Below are 16335 nucleotides of genomic sequence, written 5' to 3'. Positions count from 1 at the left end.
CTCACAGCCAAGAGGAGCCTAAGCAGATGTGACAACTAAGGGTAATTGGGGTCCTGGAGAAGATCCTGGAGCAAGAAAAGGACACCAGGCAAAAACTACTAAAATCTGAATAAAGTATGGACTTCAGTTAAAAAACAACAGGAAGTAAGCTCATTTTCTCTGCAAAGGGAAGACTCAGAAGAGTTTAGCCTATGGTAGTTCTAAGGGGGTCTTAACAGTGATTAACTCATTTATGCCTGAGGTTGTAATTTTTTGAATTTGAAAAATCAGACCTTGGTGATGAACTTGAGCAGTAGGATATAAGTAACTCCCACATGCTTACCATTCCAATAATGGAACGCTAGGCATAAATGGAGGCAATAGCCAAAGGCTAGAACTGCAGCCATCACTGATGAATGTTGTTAATAATAACAGCAGTAACTAACAAGACCAAGTGAGGCTGACTACACAGGTGTCTACTGGCTGGGGTTTGGCCTCCTTCCTGACATGCCTCTTAGTGTGTGTGTGCGGGACACACCATTCTTTAGTAAATCTCACTGACTGCCCAGAGCAGGGCAGGGTTCCCTGGAAGCCACACACAGGCTAGTGGCACAGGGTGTGTGAGTGTTGTGAAAAGGCGACACTGACCTAGCCCTATGATGGATGAGGGAGGCCTCCTGGACCAGGTAATGTTCAGGGGAGCCCGCGGAGGGGAGTCAGTCAGCATGCACACAGACCTCTGTGGGATGGCGGCTCCAAGGGGCCCCCTGGCACCAGTGTTTGGTCTCTGCTCAGACCAGTGCTGGTCTCTGCTCAGACCCTTCTGTCCTCAGATCCGAGCCCACCACCAGGGACAGAACAGAGCCCCTCAAAGAAGCTGGGGGTGACAACAGTTCTTTAAAAATCAAAGAGATGGTTACAGTTTGGCCCAGATTTCTGGGACGGACGGAGCAGCAAGACATTTGCATGAAGGCCTCGGAGGGTCTGGAGCTCTCGGCTGTCTTTTGTAGCTTTCCTTTTAATCATGCTTTATTTCTAAATATCTGTCTAATGTATAATACAAGCTTAGGCTCTTGCGGCCATAGCCTCCCTTTCAGCACTGTTTCTAAAATCCCATTTACAGAGGACAAATAGCTTTTGGGTAAAAGAGTCTTCGCCTCTTCAAAGAAGCAGTTAGCCGGCTGTTCTCCCCTGACTGTGCCTATCTGTGGTTGGGGCGACGAAGTGAGATTATTTTATTTCTATTTAAAATCTCTGGGGGTCTGGCTGTCGAGGGAGGCAGCTGCTGTCTTTGTTGGCTGCTTTTCATCCTGAAAGTGCTGTGTAGGTTTCTTGGGGTGGGGGAAGCGGGTAGGCAGTGGCACTGGCAGGGGTCCTATCTCCACTCAGCTGTCCCCATCTTGGCCTGAGGAACTGTGCCCAGCATTTCTCTGAACTTCAAAGGCGCTCTCAGCAGGATATTTGCGGTCATGGCTCAGGAGGGTGTGTTTGCTGAGTCTGAATATTTGTGTGTGTCAGTGCCCCAGGCCGTATGGTTTGCTGGATTTGTTAAGAAGCATGCTCATTCCACGAGCCAGAATTTTTGGAGTACCAACTGCATATACTAGTCACTGGTCAAACAAAGATGCCATGTTACCTCCCAGTTTCCCTTGGGAATGGGGACGGATGGGGTTCTGTGGGAGCTTGGAGGAGTGGTACGTGGCTCAGCTGGGGAGGGCCTCCTGGAACAGGTGATGTCTAAATTGAACTCTGAAGGATGAGCAGAGGTCACCCTGCTGGCACTTCCCTCCTCCAGCAGAAAAGCAGGGGGCACTGGGTCTGCCATGTGCAGGCCTGGCACCACGAGAGGAATGCTATGAGATATGAGGACACACATGGTCAGACCCATGGAGCTCAAAGGACTGTGGAGGTGACAGCAAGAGGCCGCTAGCACCAGGGCCCACCTGACATGATGAAGTTGTCTTAGGCTGGGGAGGGGCGACTGTGAGTGTTTCTTTTCCTCAGACCTTTGGACCAGTTGGGGGACAAAACAGCTTGGGAAAAAATAGTACAAACTGTATCACCGAGCAAGGAGAGCTTGACCAAGAGGTGGTTCCAGCGGGTAGGGTAGGGGATTACTTATTTTTATTAACTTCATCAAGGCCCAAAGGAAGATGAGTGAGTGCCCTCATATCAAGGGTGATGTAGGGGCCAGTGACCTCTCCTGCTGGGACCCTCTTCTGGGGATTGCTGGGAGATGGCATGGCCATCAGACCCACCTTCCCTTTCCAGCTGGTGCGGAAGCAGTCCACAGGTTCTTTTTGCCTCTGTTTAACCTAAAAGCTCCCTCCAGTGCCTGGGGTTGCTTGGTTCCTGGCTGGGGTTTGGAGGACTTGTGGGTACCTCCTTCAGGGACATGAGACAGGCAGGCGCTGAGGACCCCTGGCTCAGGCTCTGTTGTTTGACTGAGACAAGACTGCCTCTTGACCAGGGGCTGGAAGAGTCCGGGGCATTGGTGGGAGGTTCACTGCTTTCTCAGAGAACCAGGCCCTTGAGCTGTGTGTGTGGCTCCCTGGAGGCTGGACCAGGCACTCTGCCCATTGGTGCCCCAAAGGGGAGCCAGAGGTGGGCAGTTGGTTCACCTGGCATCCACTGGTGCAGCAGCATCACAGGACCAGGAATTGGAAAGCTCAGGTCCTGGCTTAGGGATTTGCTGGGTTATGTTGTCACCTAGCCTGGCTTTACCTTTCTCCTCCTGCTCCTTTTCCTCCTCCTGCCACAGCTTTGATGTCTGTAAAGTGTAGGTAACTAAGATTATATGTGGCATTCAGTGCTTCACTAGTATAGGCTGGTGTTCAAACCTCGTGCCCCACCCTGCTCCTGAATTCTACAAAGTTCACTTCCCCCAAATCCCTACTGGGCGTCAGAGATCCAGGAAGTGGCCAGAGCAAAATACCCACCAGGACTGACCTCTCTGGTGCTTCAGCTCTTGAAGCACAGGGAAAAGAGCAAAGGATGTGAAGATGATCTCAGCAGCAAGGACCTGAAAATAGCTCCTCTGGCAGTGTGAGATGCATGGGCAGCACTACTTCTATCTGCCTGCGTTTCCTCAGTTCGCAGGGACAGCAAAGTGCCCTTCCTAAATAGGGCCAGATTGTTCAGGGTGGTTTGGGGGTGGGGTAGAGCCCCTGCCAGCCTACCCTGTGTGAACAGTGAACATCAAGACTCTCTTGTTGGAGCTCTCTGGAGGGCTCAGGCCCCACCCTGGGGAGCCAGGTATTATTGCCTGAAGACTCTAGTTTTCTGCTCTGCAGAATCCAATGTTGACAAGCCCCATAAGCTGGGAATAGTGTCTTGCCCAGATTTTGGGCCGAGTGATGGGCAGGCATTGCTGTACCCATTTTATTGGTGGAAAGGGCTAGGTCCAGACTTTACCTGACTCTCCTGAGGCAGGGCTGAGTCTAGAACTCATTGCTATGCTCTTTCTGTATTGTCTCAAGGTGGGTCACCCAGTGGCGGCTCCTTGATTTTTCTTCTTTCCTCTCATATTCTTTTCCTTTTCTCCCATTCCCTGGAGCTGCACTGTCCAAAACAGCAGCCACTAGTCACATGTGGCCACTGAGTGTGGAAGTGTGGCTAGTTCAGATTGACATGTGCTGTAAGGGTAAAATCCACCCTGCAGTTTGAAGACTTAGTACAAGAAAAGAATGTGAGCTATCTCGTAAGTAATTTTTTATATTCATTATATGTTGACATAATACTCTTTTAGGCACATTGGGTTAAATAAAATACATTATGACAATTACTTTTTGATGTGTTTAGGAGACACTTTAAAATGACTTATGTGGCTCTGCTTTCTGCTGGGCAGTGCTACTCTTGAGCTTTGCTACTCAAAGTGTGGTCTGTGAACCAGCAGCATGGGTGTCACCTGAGAGCATGTGGGAAATGCTGAATTTCAGGTGCTACTCCAGACCTGCTGAGTCCAAACTGGCACTTTTACAGGATTCCTAGATGATTCTACAGTTTGAGAAACTCAGAGCTCAGCTGAAGCTAGATAGGACCCTGCTTGCTGTGAGCCTGAGCCCACTTGTAAAACAGGAGTCCTGGCTGGGCGTGGTGGCTCACGCCTGTAATCTCTGCACTTTGGGAGGCCGAGGTGGGTGGATCACCTGAGGTCAAGAGTTCGAGACCAGCCTGGCTAACATGATGAAACGCCATTTCTACTAAAAATACAAAACCGGGAGTGGTGGCATGTGCCTGTAATCCCAGCTACTCGGGAGGCTGAGGCAAGAGAATCGCTTGAACCTGAGAGGTGGAGGTTGTAGTAAGCCAAGATCCCGCCACTGCACTCCCGCCTGGGCAACAAGAGTGAAACTCCATCTTAAAACCAAACAAACCAAACAAGACTCCTGACCCCAAAACTCCTTCCTAGAATCCTGAGTCAGAACAGTAGCAGGCTGAGGGCTGTGAAAAAGGTTAATCCTGCTCCTACCCCCTGGCATTAGCTCTGGGGGTGGAATTTTCACCTTGGGGACTGGGAGAGGGACCTTGTGGAGGACCCCTCAGGCCTCAAGGACCATAGGTGAGGTCACAGTGACTGAGGGAACTCCCTCAGGGAATGTAAGAGCAGTATAGGCTTGAATCTTTCAATTCAAAGACCTTCCAAAAGGAACACTGGAAAGTTTTGGGATTTGTAGTCAACCAAAACAGAGACCACAATAACCCCAGCAGCGTCAAACAAATCTCAAGGTTTGCCTCAGCATGTTTGAACAGTGTTTGCCCATCCACACCCTGCTCTGTGACTTTCCCCAAGGTGTAATTAATGACTTGTTGGGCTTGACAGATGCAAACATGTTCTGAGTCTCCAGGTCCCAGACGCCAGGGAAAGTGTGGAGACACAGGGGGTGGGTGGCAGGACTGCCGCGTGTAGCTGTCCCCAGGACACGACCTAATCTGACTCCCCTGCCAGGGCCCTCTGCCCGGCCTGTTCTCTGAGATTTGCCCCAAGGCTTTGGCGTGGGGCTGGTTTGCTGCCAGGAGAGAGGCACTGATGCCCAGCAGCTCATAGTCACGCCGATGGCTGTGGCCACCTTTATTCTTTTTTTTTTTTTTTTTTTTTTTGGAGACGGAGTCTCGCTCTGTCACCCAGGCTGGAGTGCAGTGGCCAGATCTCAGCTCACTGCAAGCTCCGCCTCCCAGGTTCACGCCATTCTCCTGCCTCAGCCTCCCAAGTAGCTGGGACTACAGATGCCCACCACCACGCCCGGCTAATTTTATTTTGTATTTTTTAGTAGAGACGGGGTTTCACCGTGTTAGCCAGGATGGTCTCGATCTCCTGACCTTGTGATCCGCCCGTCTCAGCCTCCCAAAGTGCTGGGATTACAGGCTTGAGCCACCGCGCCCGGCCCTGGCCACCTTTATTCTAAAGTCACAGTCTGTTGCCATGCCTCAAGTCTTTGTCCCCTGCCACCTGAGTTTAGGGAGTGGGATAAGGGTTTTAGGTGAGGTCTCCACCTGCCAAGAATCTAGTCCTAAAGAAGTTGATTCTGGTCACCTGAGTCTGACTCTCATTTGCAGATTTTGCAAAATCTGACCTTTTTTTGTGTTTGGAGACAGGGTCTTACTTTGTCACCCAGGCTCGAGTGCAAGTGATATGATCATGGCTCACTGTAGCCTCGACCTCCAGGGCCCAAGCAATCCTCCTACCCTCAGCCTCCCGAGTAGCTGGGACTGCAGGCATGCACCACCATGCCTAGCTAATTAATTTTTTTTTTTTTTTTCTTTTAAGAGACAGGGTTTCACCATGTTGCTCAGTCTGGTCTCAAACTCCTGGGCTCAAGCAATCCTCCTGCCTCGGCCTCCCAAACTGTTCCCAGCTGAGGGGACCCTAAGAGTAAAGGCTCTGGAGGAGTAAGGGGCCCTGGGTGGAGTGGAGAAGGCCGGTGAGACAGGGTGAGGGGCCCCCTGTACAGGCCTGGGAGTGGGGAGCCAGAAGAAGGTGGACTTTATCTGGAAGGCTGTCGGGGTCATTTGGGGTTATGGTGTTTTAATTGCGATGGGTGGATTTTCATATAAACTTGATTCTTCAAATCAAAAGCCAGTTTGTTTTTGTTTCCTCTCTGGGCTTGAAGAGCTCATTGAAAGCAGCTGGATCAGGGCAAGGCCCAGGCCTGCTTCTCCCTTAGGGCTCTTGGGCAGCAGCTCTGGCTGGGAGCTTTAAAAAGGCAGATCCCATTTCTCTGGGTGCACTGATCTGGGGGTGGGGTCCAGGAATCTGGGTGCCCAGAACCAGGGTGAGGAAATAACCTGGTGGGTAATGGGATTTGCTTGCCTCAGTAGTTGGGAGCTTTACAAAAACGAGATTTTTTTTAGGAGAAGCCGTAAGAAGGTCTGAGGAAGGGCCTTCTTTGGATTGGAAGTGGATTATTGCTACTTGGTGAAGAGAATGCTTTTGCAAATACCTATTCCGTGCTGTGCGGCCTGGGGAAGGACTGCTCCTGAGCCCCTCCGTCCATCCCTTGCACATCCACGGTACCTGAGCCCACTGCTTTCTTCTCCACTTGGCCAGGTGTGAAGGCTTTGCCTGGGAGAAGAGCTGCCAGATGCTGTAGGATTCTTCTCTGGTGTGTGGGGGAAGGGGAGCGAGATTAGAACCAAGGTCCAGTTATCAGCAGAAAGGCTGCCTCCACACAAAGACGGGGAAGTGGAGGATCTTAAATCCATGTGTGGTGGGCAGGATTCCGAGATGGCAGGATTCCAAGATTCCCACCCCTGGTGTACATGGCCTGCACAATGCCCCTGCCCCTGAATGTGGTGGGACTGTGGATAGGAGGGGATATCACCTACCCCGATTAGATTACGCAGTTTAAGACTGAAGAGAGACTCTCCCGCTGTTTTTGCAGAAGGAAGCTACCATATTGTAGCGGGGCCCGGAGCTAGGACCTGAGACAGCCTCTAGGAGCAGAGAGTGAGCCCTAGCCGCAAGAAAGCAGAGACCTCAGTCCTACAGCTGCAAGGAACAGAAATCTGCCAAGAGCCTGAATGAGATGCACCTGGAAGTGGATTCCGCCCTCATCAAGCCTCCCACTGTGAATGTGGCCCAGCTGACACCTTGACTTCAGCCTGGTGAGCCCCTGAGCAGAGAATTTAGTCACGCCTGGACTTCTGACCTACAGAACGGTCAGATGATTAATGAGTGTTGTTTTAAGCTCCTAAGTTTGTGGTAATTTGTTATATAGTAATGGAAATATAGCAGGGAACACCTCTGAGTTTCTGGTGGTCTCTGGGTCCTTGGAAGTCAGGGCCTGCAGGGCTGTGGTCATGGTGGCTCAGTTCCTGGTGGCCAGTCTAGAGCCCTGGGCTCCCTGGCTTACCTCCCACAGAGCCCCCAGTCACATGGCAGCCTACTTTTTATGGCCTGGCACAGCCATATTTTATTGTCAAATTAGTAGGAATAACAGCAGCATTTTAGTGGCTGATTGGGAGCCGTATATTAGCGATTGTATTAATAAGTGCACAGTGACAGGAGACCAGTGAGAGTGAGAAAATGAGACACAGTATTTATCCCCAGTGCAAAATCTTTTTTATTATTAAAGACATTGGGTTAACTGAGGATAGATTTAATGCCTGCTGGTAATGTTACTGGATAATCAGCGGCCTAGGGGCCCCACCACAGCCTGAGCTCCGGAGTTCTCATTTGGGGCCATTGGGTACCTTGGAGAAGCCCCAGAGCTGGAAAGTTGCAAATGTGGACACTTTCTCCAGACTCTCCCCCGGGGCCTGCTGCTCCCTGTGGGTGAATCCAGGGCAGCTGATATGACAGGGTGAGTCCCTCACTCATTTGGAGATGAGCAACTTGAAGTTTGTGCAAGTGCTAGGCATCTGAAGAAAGAGATTGCAGTCACAGCATCAGAACTGGTGCAGGTCCATCCTGGACTTGGGACTCGCTGCTGGAAGCTTTGTTTCTCTAGGGGAAGCTGCCCAGGAGAGGGCTGTACACTGGGAAGGTCTTGCGTTCTGGGGCCAGCCAGCCTCTGCACCTCACCAGTACCCTATTACGTCTGGTGCCCAGCTGGTTTTGCACCCCATGTGCCCAACCTTGCAAAGGGGCTGCATATGCTTGGCACTGGCTGAAGGAGCCCCAGGGCTAAGGGCCACCCAGTGGGAGGCATTTGGGCTGGCAAGGGGACTGGACTGAGATTCCCTGCAGGCTCTTAGTCCTCTGAACATTTTAGAGGAGGGAAGGAGGGTGGAAGATGAGACAGGAGAGAAAGGCAGAGAATCCAGAGATGCCGGCAGCCAGTGGTCCCAGCCAGGCCTGCCTCCTATGGACAGGTAAGCCCTAGACCTCTTTGCTGCTTCCCCGTGGTGCTCCTTGGCAGCCCTGCTCAGCCCTTTTTTTGCTAGTCTCTCTCAAGTACTCAGGGGTGAACTTCTTTTTGCACCTTCCACCTGCTCTCTCAGCAGACCCTGAGAGGAGAAGGCAAGTGATGGCAGGTGAGGGTCTCATGTGACGTTGTTGACAGGGAACATGGCATAAGGGAAAGAATGTGGGCTTTGGAGCACCATCACCTGGGGCCTTCCCCGCTGGCCCTGTGCTGTGTGTTGGGTGGCACTGGCTCTGGGCACACGGCTAGCCCCTCTGAGCCTTACTGTCCTCTACTATCAACAACACCATCTCTACCTCACAGTGGGAAGTGGTTGTAAGGACCAAAGGAGAGAATGGACGTGTGTAAAGGGCTGTGTAGGCCAGCTGGTACATAGCAGGTGCTCAGTATGGAGCATCTTATTATTTCTAGACGAACTCAGGCTCCTGTATTGTTCTCAGAGGAACCTCCTGGTGGATATGGAGGCCAGTTTGTTCACTTGTTTGTTCTTTCTGCAAGTGTTTGGTGCTGGGTGCGGTGACACCGTGCATGAGAAACAGTAGGTGCTCAGTAGATATTTATTGTCTGGATGGCTACAGAGATTATAGACAAAGTTCTTCCCCTTTGGGAGCTTAACCTATGGGTGATGGTGGTAGTGGAGCTGCTGAGTGGGGATATTTTCTGATTTTCCCAGGCCAGTTGATCTTACTTCGATACCCAGGGGCAAAGAAGCCTTGAAGAAGCCCCTATCTCAGGGGGCCAGAGAAACTGCCTCCTTCGTCCATAGTCTGACACTCTTGTGGACACAGCCAGGAATTGCAGGGAGAGAGGTGACTGATTTCACCCCAGCTGGAAAAGACAATGCAGATGTCCTTAGCCAGTGGCAAGGTGTCAGTGGTACCTTGTGGACATTGCCACCTTGTGGGCATGAGGAGGTGTTCATCCCCTTCCTAACCATGCAGTTCCTCTGCCTCCATCAAACCTAGAGCACATACAAAACTGCACAGCAAGTACTTAGCTGAGAAACAAGCAATCACCTTTGGAAAATCTTTGTGTGCTATTCTGGAAGACTTGAGTGAATTCCCAGGGAGGGGTCCCCCTGTAGAAAGATTGAGAAGGGAGTGATTTACCTCCCCTTATACTTCAGTTCTTTTTGGAGTAAAGGTCCTTGCCTCCAGGTTGAACTCCTCATTCTCAAATCCTGTGTAGACTTTTAGCCTGGTAGCTCTGGCTTGAATAGCCAGCTTTAGAAGCAGTTGGTAAAATAAAGGTTGACTTTGTTGCTGCTAAAGTTGAAGAAAGCAGATGGGCCTGTGAGCACATGGAGGGCATCTCAAGGGCCCAGGAGCTGGCAGCCTTTGGGCTCTGGGACCTTCACCTTCAGAGGCTAATTGTGCAGAGACCAGCAAGAGTCCAGGACCCTGTGATGGTTCAACTGTTCTGAGACTGAGGACTGGAAAATAGTGTTTATTGCCTCCATTTTTTATTATCAGCAAAAGTTTAATTACAGCTCTCACTAAACCTACTACCTTCTGCCAGCATTTACAAGGCAATAAATTTCCCCTTCTCTCCTTATACAATCTGAACTCCAATAGGGCTGTGCATATGCACTGGAAGATATTGATTCCCCGAAGAAATTATAACAGCATTTGTTCTCAAGTAAACACACAGAGAGGCTATTACAACACTGAGGAAGAGTCGATTGTCTCTGTTTTATTAAACAACACAGCTCTCAATTGGAAACACATCTAAATTATCAAGAGATTGGTAGAACAGACAGGCAGCAGTGCCTGTAATGAGGCTTTGAGTGGGAGGGCTCTCTAATGTGGAGGGTAGAAGGAAGGTTTGTCCCTTTCTCCTTGCTTCTTACTCTCTCCCACCTCTCACCCCTGCAGCCCTTTAGCATTGAAGCGGCATTGATTGTGGCTCTCAGCTAAAGAGTGGGCAGCTCACTGTAAGCTGGCAGAAATGAAGCTCACACAAGACCTGCCAACTGGCTAATGGCCCCATGTGTATTGGCAGACAGTAAACAAAAGCCTTTTAAAAACTCCTTGTTGTGTTACTGGCAGGTGGAAAAGGTTGATGCATTCATCAGCCTAATTTGGAAAATGGTACATGGCCCATCTTTGCTTTGGAACACCCAAAAAAGCATACCACTCAGCAAAGGGGCGCTCAGCCATGACTTAACTCCCATAAGGCAATTTGAGACACAATGTTTTACTATGAACAACTTAGCTCCACAGTCCCACAAGAGCAGTGTGGGATCAGAAGTCTAGGGATGCTCTGTTCAATGTTTGCGTGTTCTGTACAACGCTCATGGGGTGTTCATTTCTGTCCTGTTAATAAAAAAGCCCCTCAACCCACTTTCTGTCCTTAAATAAATTCATGAAAATGGGGATGAAACAAAGTTTCTTTGCTACAGGACTTTTCAGAGGCTTTATGCTAATATGCATTATGAATCTGGAAGAGGGGGAAAGAATATGTTAAATTCTCTGAAAAAAATTTTTAACAGAATTCATACTTTGTACAAACAGCGTTTTTACAGAATATTCTTTGTACAGTACTCATCTGCAGGAATAAAGCAAAGGTAGAGTGGACCATGAGGAGTGGTGTGGATTTTCTTTATTGGGCTTCTAGAAACCAGCCTTGGGAGTGAGTCTGAGTGGGGCAGCAGGAGCCTCAGGCCATGTCTGCCTTAGCTTTGCTAAAATGGTGCCAAAGCTCTTACTGGGTCTCTGAGAAGATGGGTTCAGCTGAGCTGACACAAGGGCTCCAACACGGCGGCATCTCCGTTAGAACACAGTCATGGCAGTCTTTTCTCAATGACAGAAAACTCCAAGTTAACGGAGAGGGGATTTTCTACTCCTGGAAATGGCAGACTGACTTGTTTTGTTTGAGACGAACCTCCTATCAAGGACAACTGGAGCCATTGTGGCAGTTGTATTTTCCAGATGGCCACATCACTAGCTCGCCCATGCTGTGTGCCCATGTGTGTGATGTCTCCTTACAGGGAGACAATGACTCACCTGCACTGAGAGGTGGCTTTTATGTTTCTTCCCTTCAACACAGACGGGCCTTTGTAATTGTCATGACCAGCAGAATGCAGTAGAAGTGAAACTGTGTGACTTTCAAGACTATGCCATAGAAATTACCTCCTGCCTTTCCTTTTCTCCCCTAGGATACATGCTTTTGGTAGCCCTTAGCCAATTTGTGAAAGTCCAACTAATCTGAAGCTTCCGTGTGGTAGCAAGTTATAGGGAGAGGGTACATAAAGATAGTTAGAGACACTGGAGAAGCCCAATTGCTAGCAATTTGAGTTTTCCCAGACTAGGTACCAGACATGTGAGTGAAGCAGCCTTTGAGATGAGCCCAGCCAAAGCCAGCATCTGATTGCAACCTCATGGGAGGCCCCAAGCTAGAATTGTCCAGTTGAGCTGCTCCTGAATTCCTGACTACAGTAACTGTGGGAGATAATAAATGACTGACATTGTTTCAAGCCACTAAGTTTTAGGGGAATTTGTTTTGCTGCCATAGTAATTGGAATACAACTCGACAAAATTAAATAAAACATGAGTTGAAGTCTTTGGAAAGCTATCAAGGTGACAAGAGCTTGGCTAAAAGGGCCAAGATTCTTGGAAGAAGAAAAATCCTGGCCAGGCGCGGTGGCTCACGCCTGTAATCCCAGCACTTTGGGAGGCTGAGTGGGGTGAATCTCCTGATGTCAGGAGTTCGAGACCAGCTTTACCAACATGGCGAAATCCTGTCTTTACTAAAAATACAAAAATTAGCTGGGTGTGGTGGCAGGTGTCTGTAATCCCAGCTACTGGGGAGGTTGAGGCAGGAGAATCACTTGAACCTGGAAGACACAGGCTGCAGTGAGCCAAGACTGTGCCATTGCACTCCAGCCTGGGTGACAGAGTGAGACTCCATCTCAAAAAAAAAAAAAAAAAAAAAAAATATATATATATATATATATATATATATATATATATATGTATATATATAATAAAAATAAAGGAAATCCCAAGGGGAGAGCCATATACTTGGTGCTACTTTTACCCAAGTTTGCTGACGTGAATGCAGCTGCTGAGAGGCTGAGCAGAAAGTCGCTCAAAGTGCCTGAGATGTTGATCACAGCTTTTGGCATTTTCGTGGGGCTTCAGGGGAAAATTGTGGTTCTACCAGATAGGAAGTCCTGGTAAACACCTCCCCAACTTTGAGTTGAAATTTATAAGAATAAAGTTGACCTTGAAATAAGCCAGCTCTCACAAAGGCCATCATTAAATCAGCTCAGTTATTTACTGGATTAAGGTCATCTCTTCCTACTCTAACTGCCACCAGAAACAAACACGAACCCTCTCTTGAACGAGGCCACATCATCCAAAAACTCAGATTATCTCTACAGCATCTGGAATCCAGTAAAGAAATAACTAGGTGAGCACAAAGACAATAATTGACTGAAAACCAAGAGATAGTGCCTGTAGGAGAATAGACTTACAGGAAACCTGGAAATTGGAGTTATCCATCATGAGCTTTAAAATGACTGTGGTTAATATGTTCCAGAATTGAGCAACAACACTGAGACTTCTGTGGAGAATTGGAAACTATATAATCAAATAGAAATTTGAGAATTGAGGAATCAATAACTGAGGCTTCATATATAATTTGGATTTGTTATAGATTCCTAGTATGTTGACCCTTTATCATCATGAAATGATTATTTTTATCTCTGGTAACGATTTTTGCCTCTACACATTGTGCCTCTGATTAATATTTGCATAGTAAATATACAGTAAAAGTTACTTTTTCTCCTTTTACTTTCAAATCTTTTTGAATTCTTACACATAAAAATATGTCTCTACGAAACATAGTTGAGTTTTGTTTTTATCTAGTCTAACGATCTTCATCCTGTAATTAGTCTATTTAATAGCATATTAGGTGCAGTGGAGGAGCAGATTAGTGAGCTGGAAGAAGGATCAGTAGAAAACTTCCAGTTTAAAAGACAGGAAAAAAAAATGATAGGAAGTACAGGAAAGAGCGTAAGAGACATATGTGAGACGGTGAGATGGTCTAACATGCGTAACTGGAGTCTTGGGGGGGGGGTAGAAGCCATATTTGAAAAGATAATGGACAAGAATTTCCCCAAACATACTAAAACATCAAGCCACAGATTCAAGAAGCACTATGAACCCCACATAGAAAAAATTAAAAGGAATACACCTAGACACATCACAATAAAATGACTGAAAATCAAGGAACAAGAGGAAATCTTGTAAAATTCAGAGGAAAAAAGGACAAATTCCTTCTAAAAGCAACAGTGAGCATGACACTGACTTCCAAGAAACAGCAGAAACTTGAAGGCACTGAAATATCACTCATAGTGAAACAAAATAATCTCCAACTTAGAATTCTATATCCAGTGAAAAACTTCAGAGACACATTTTTAGACAAAAATTGTGAGAAATTATTATATCCACCCTAAAAAAAAAAAGAACTTCTGAAGACAGAAGGATGTTGATCCCAGATGGAAACATGGAAATTGAGGAATGAATGAAGCAACAAAAAGTATAAATATATCCACACACATATGTGTGTGTGTGTATATGTATATGTATGGGTAAAAATCTGACTATGTCTTCTAGGGTTATAAATATACAATTAAAATACACAACACAAAGCACAAAAGGCAGTGGGTTTGGGATAAACGAAATTAAAATTTTTAATTTGTCCAAGAAATAATACAAAATACTAATTTACTTTAGGCTTTAACAAGTCAAGAATGTACTCAATATAGAGTATGCACTATAAGATTTGTAAAACAATGCATAACTAACTAGCTAAGAGTGAAGAAAAATGAGATAGTGAAAATACTTGATCCAGAAGAAATTAAGAAAAAAAGAAAAACATAAAACAAGCAGGACAAGTGGAAATTAAACAATAAGATTATAAACTCAAATATATCAGTAATTACATCAAATGTAAATAGACTAATTACAGGATGAAGATCGTTAGACTAGATAAAAACAACTCAACTATGTTTCGTAGAGACATAATTTTATGTGTAAGAATTCAAAAAGATTTGGAAGTAAAAGGAGAAAAAGTAACTTTTACCGTGTATTTACTATGCAAATATTAATCAGAGGCACAATGTGTAGAGGCAAAAATCGTTACCAGAGATAAAAATAATCATTTCATGATGATAAAGGGTCAACATACTAGGAATCTATAACAAATCCAAATTTATAGGCACCTAATAACATAGCTTCATAATATAGAAAGCAAAAATTGTTAGACTCAAAAGCAGAAATAGACTTATTTATAATCATGGTAGGAAATTTTCTTTTCAAGTTAATATAGTTTTCTCAACTTTAAGTTTTCTCTCATATATTTTTTTCTTAAATATCTGGGTCCTGATACCTTTTATTTGAAGTTAGCACTAGCAGATGACAAATTAAATAAAAACAAGTATCAATGGAAAATAATAGCGGGGCAGGCATTTTCTTAGGGCTTGCTTTACCTGTGGTCTTATGTGCTCATGGAGATCTCTGTAGTATGTATAAATAGAGATTACTCACGAAGAGAGATCTTCCTGGTTCATATGATACAGATCAAGTATACTGCTACATCCAAGTGTTACACAGTAAGTTCCCTGCTTCCTGGGTGTCTAACTACCCTGAACAAATTTCAGGAACTGGTAAGAACTTTAAAGAATGCCAAACCTCCATTTGGTGCTCTCTTCCAGAACCATATTTTTCTTACTGCCTAATATTTTATATCAGTCAGCAAATTGAGACTCACACACAAAACACACATGGGCTGACGGGTATTGTCTGTGAGATGCCCCAAAATGGAAAGACAGAATATCAGAATCGGGACCCTTGAGAGTCAGTAGCAAGAATCAAAAGTGTGTCCCTAGTCTTAAGTGTGCTGGGCTCCCAGTGTTCCCTCCTGCCTCTTCCAGGCAGCCTGTTCATCCACACAGTGGTGATACAGAATCACGGGGAAGTTATAGAAGACCATAGAGGTTGCTGTCTTTGTGTGTGTGTAGGAGGAAGGGACTGATCTAGTGACTTATTTAGCATTGAGAGCAAACTTGCCTGAAGCATCTGGATCTTTCTTAATTCACTTATTTTTAAAGAGTTTTATTTCCTTTTTATTGTTTTTACACATATATGTTCAGTGTAGAATAATCAGAAAAAAAGACAAGAAAAAAATTCACTCATAACCCTACCCCACAAATCACTTAATTTTTATGCATTTTTCATAAAATATGTATCTCATATAAGTATCATAAAGATATTTTCAGTCTTTTTCTCATTTTCCAAAACAGGATCTAACTAACTATACATGTTATTTGATAGCTAACTTAGAAAAAATACTTTTCAATTGTGTCAAGAACACCTTTGAAATCAATAAATATATAGATTTATACTTTTTAGTTTTTACTTCCATTTAATGCTTATTTTTTCTGATTCTATAACAATATAGAAAATGAAACGTAGAATTCAGAAAATTAACACCTCTAGAGATAACTACTTCCATTTTTGGTATTTTGATATTTTTGATATTTGGTATTTCCATCTTGATACGTTTTCCAGTCCTTTTTTAATGTATGTCTATAATTTTTACTCCCCCCATCCCCCGCAAAATTAGGCTCATATAATGTATGGCAGCATTATCTTTAATGGCAGGGTGGTATTTCACTTTATCAAGGTACCATTTTTAATTTATATAATTCCTTACCTTTAGTCATTTACTGTTTCTAATTTTTTTTGTCATTAGAAATGATGCTGTATCCATTTGTTGTGTTATCTAAGTCTTGTGCTTATCCATTTTTTTGAAAAAACAAAAAACAGTAGATGTAGTGCTATTGCTTGGTTAAAGGGGGTGCCCATGTTTATCGCTTTCAATACATATTGCTCTAGAAAAACCATGCCAACTTACTTCCCCATTAGCACAGAGTCTCTAGACTCCCTCCTCTTACCAACGTGGGATATGGTCCTCTTTATGA

General features: G+C 45.7%; 1 long non-coding RNA gene across 1 annotated transcript in view; it reads left to right on the top strand.

Annotated features, from left to right (window-relative positions):
• The window catches only part of LOC144341535 (uncharacterized), a 138898-nt gene that overhangs the window by 34440 nt on the left and 88123 nt on the right, over nt 1-16335 (top strand). Inside the window, exon 2 of the long non-coding RNA XR_013418525.1 lies at nt 6861-7083. This is a non-coding gene — a long non-coding RNA (uncharacterized LOC144341535). The remainder of the gene's footprint in view (nt 1-6860; nt 7084-16335) is intronic.

Source organism: Macaca mulatta, chromosome 6 (assembly GCF_049350105.2).
Source record: "Macaca mulatta isolate MMU2019108-1 chromosome 6, T2T-MMU8v2.0, whole genome shotgun sequence".
NCBI lineage: Eukaryota > Metazoa > Chordata > Mammalia > Primates > Cercopithecidae > Macaca > Macaca mulatta.
Note: the sequence above shows the minus strand (reverse complement) of the source record. Positions and strands in the feature narration are given on the sequence as shown.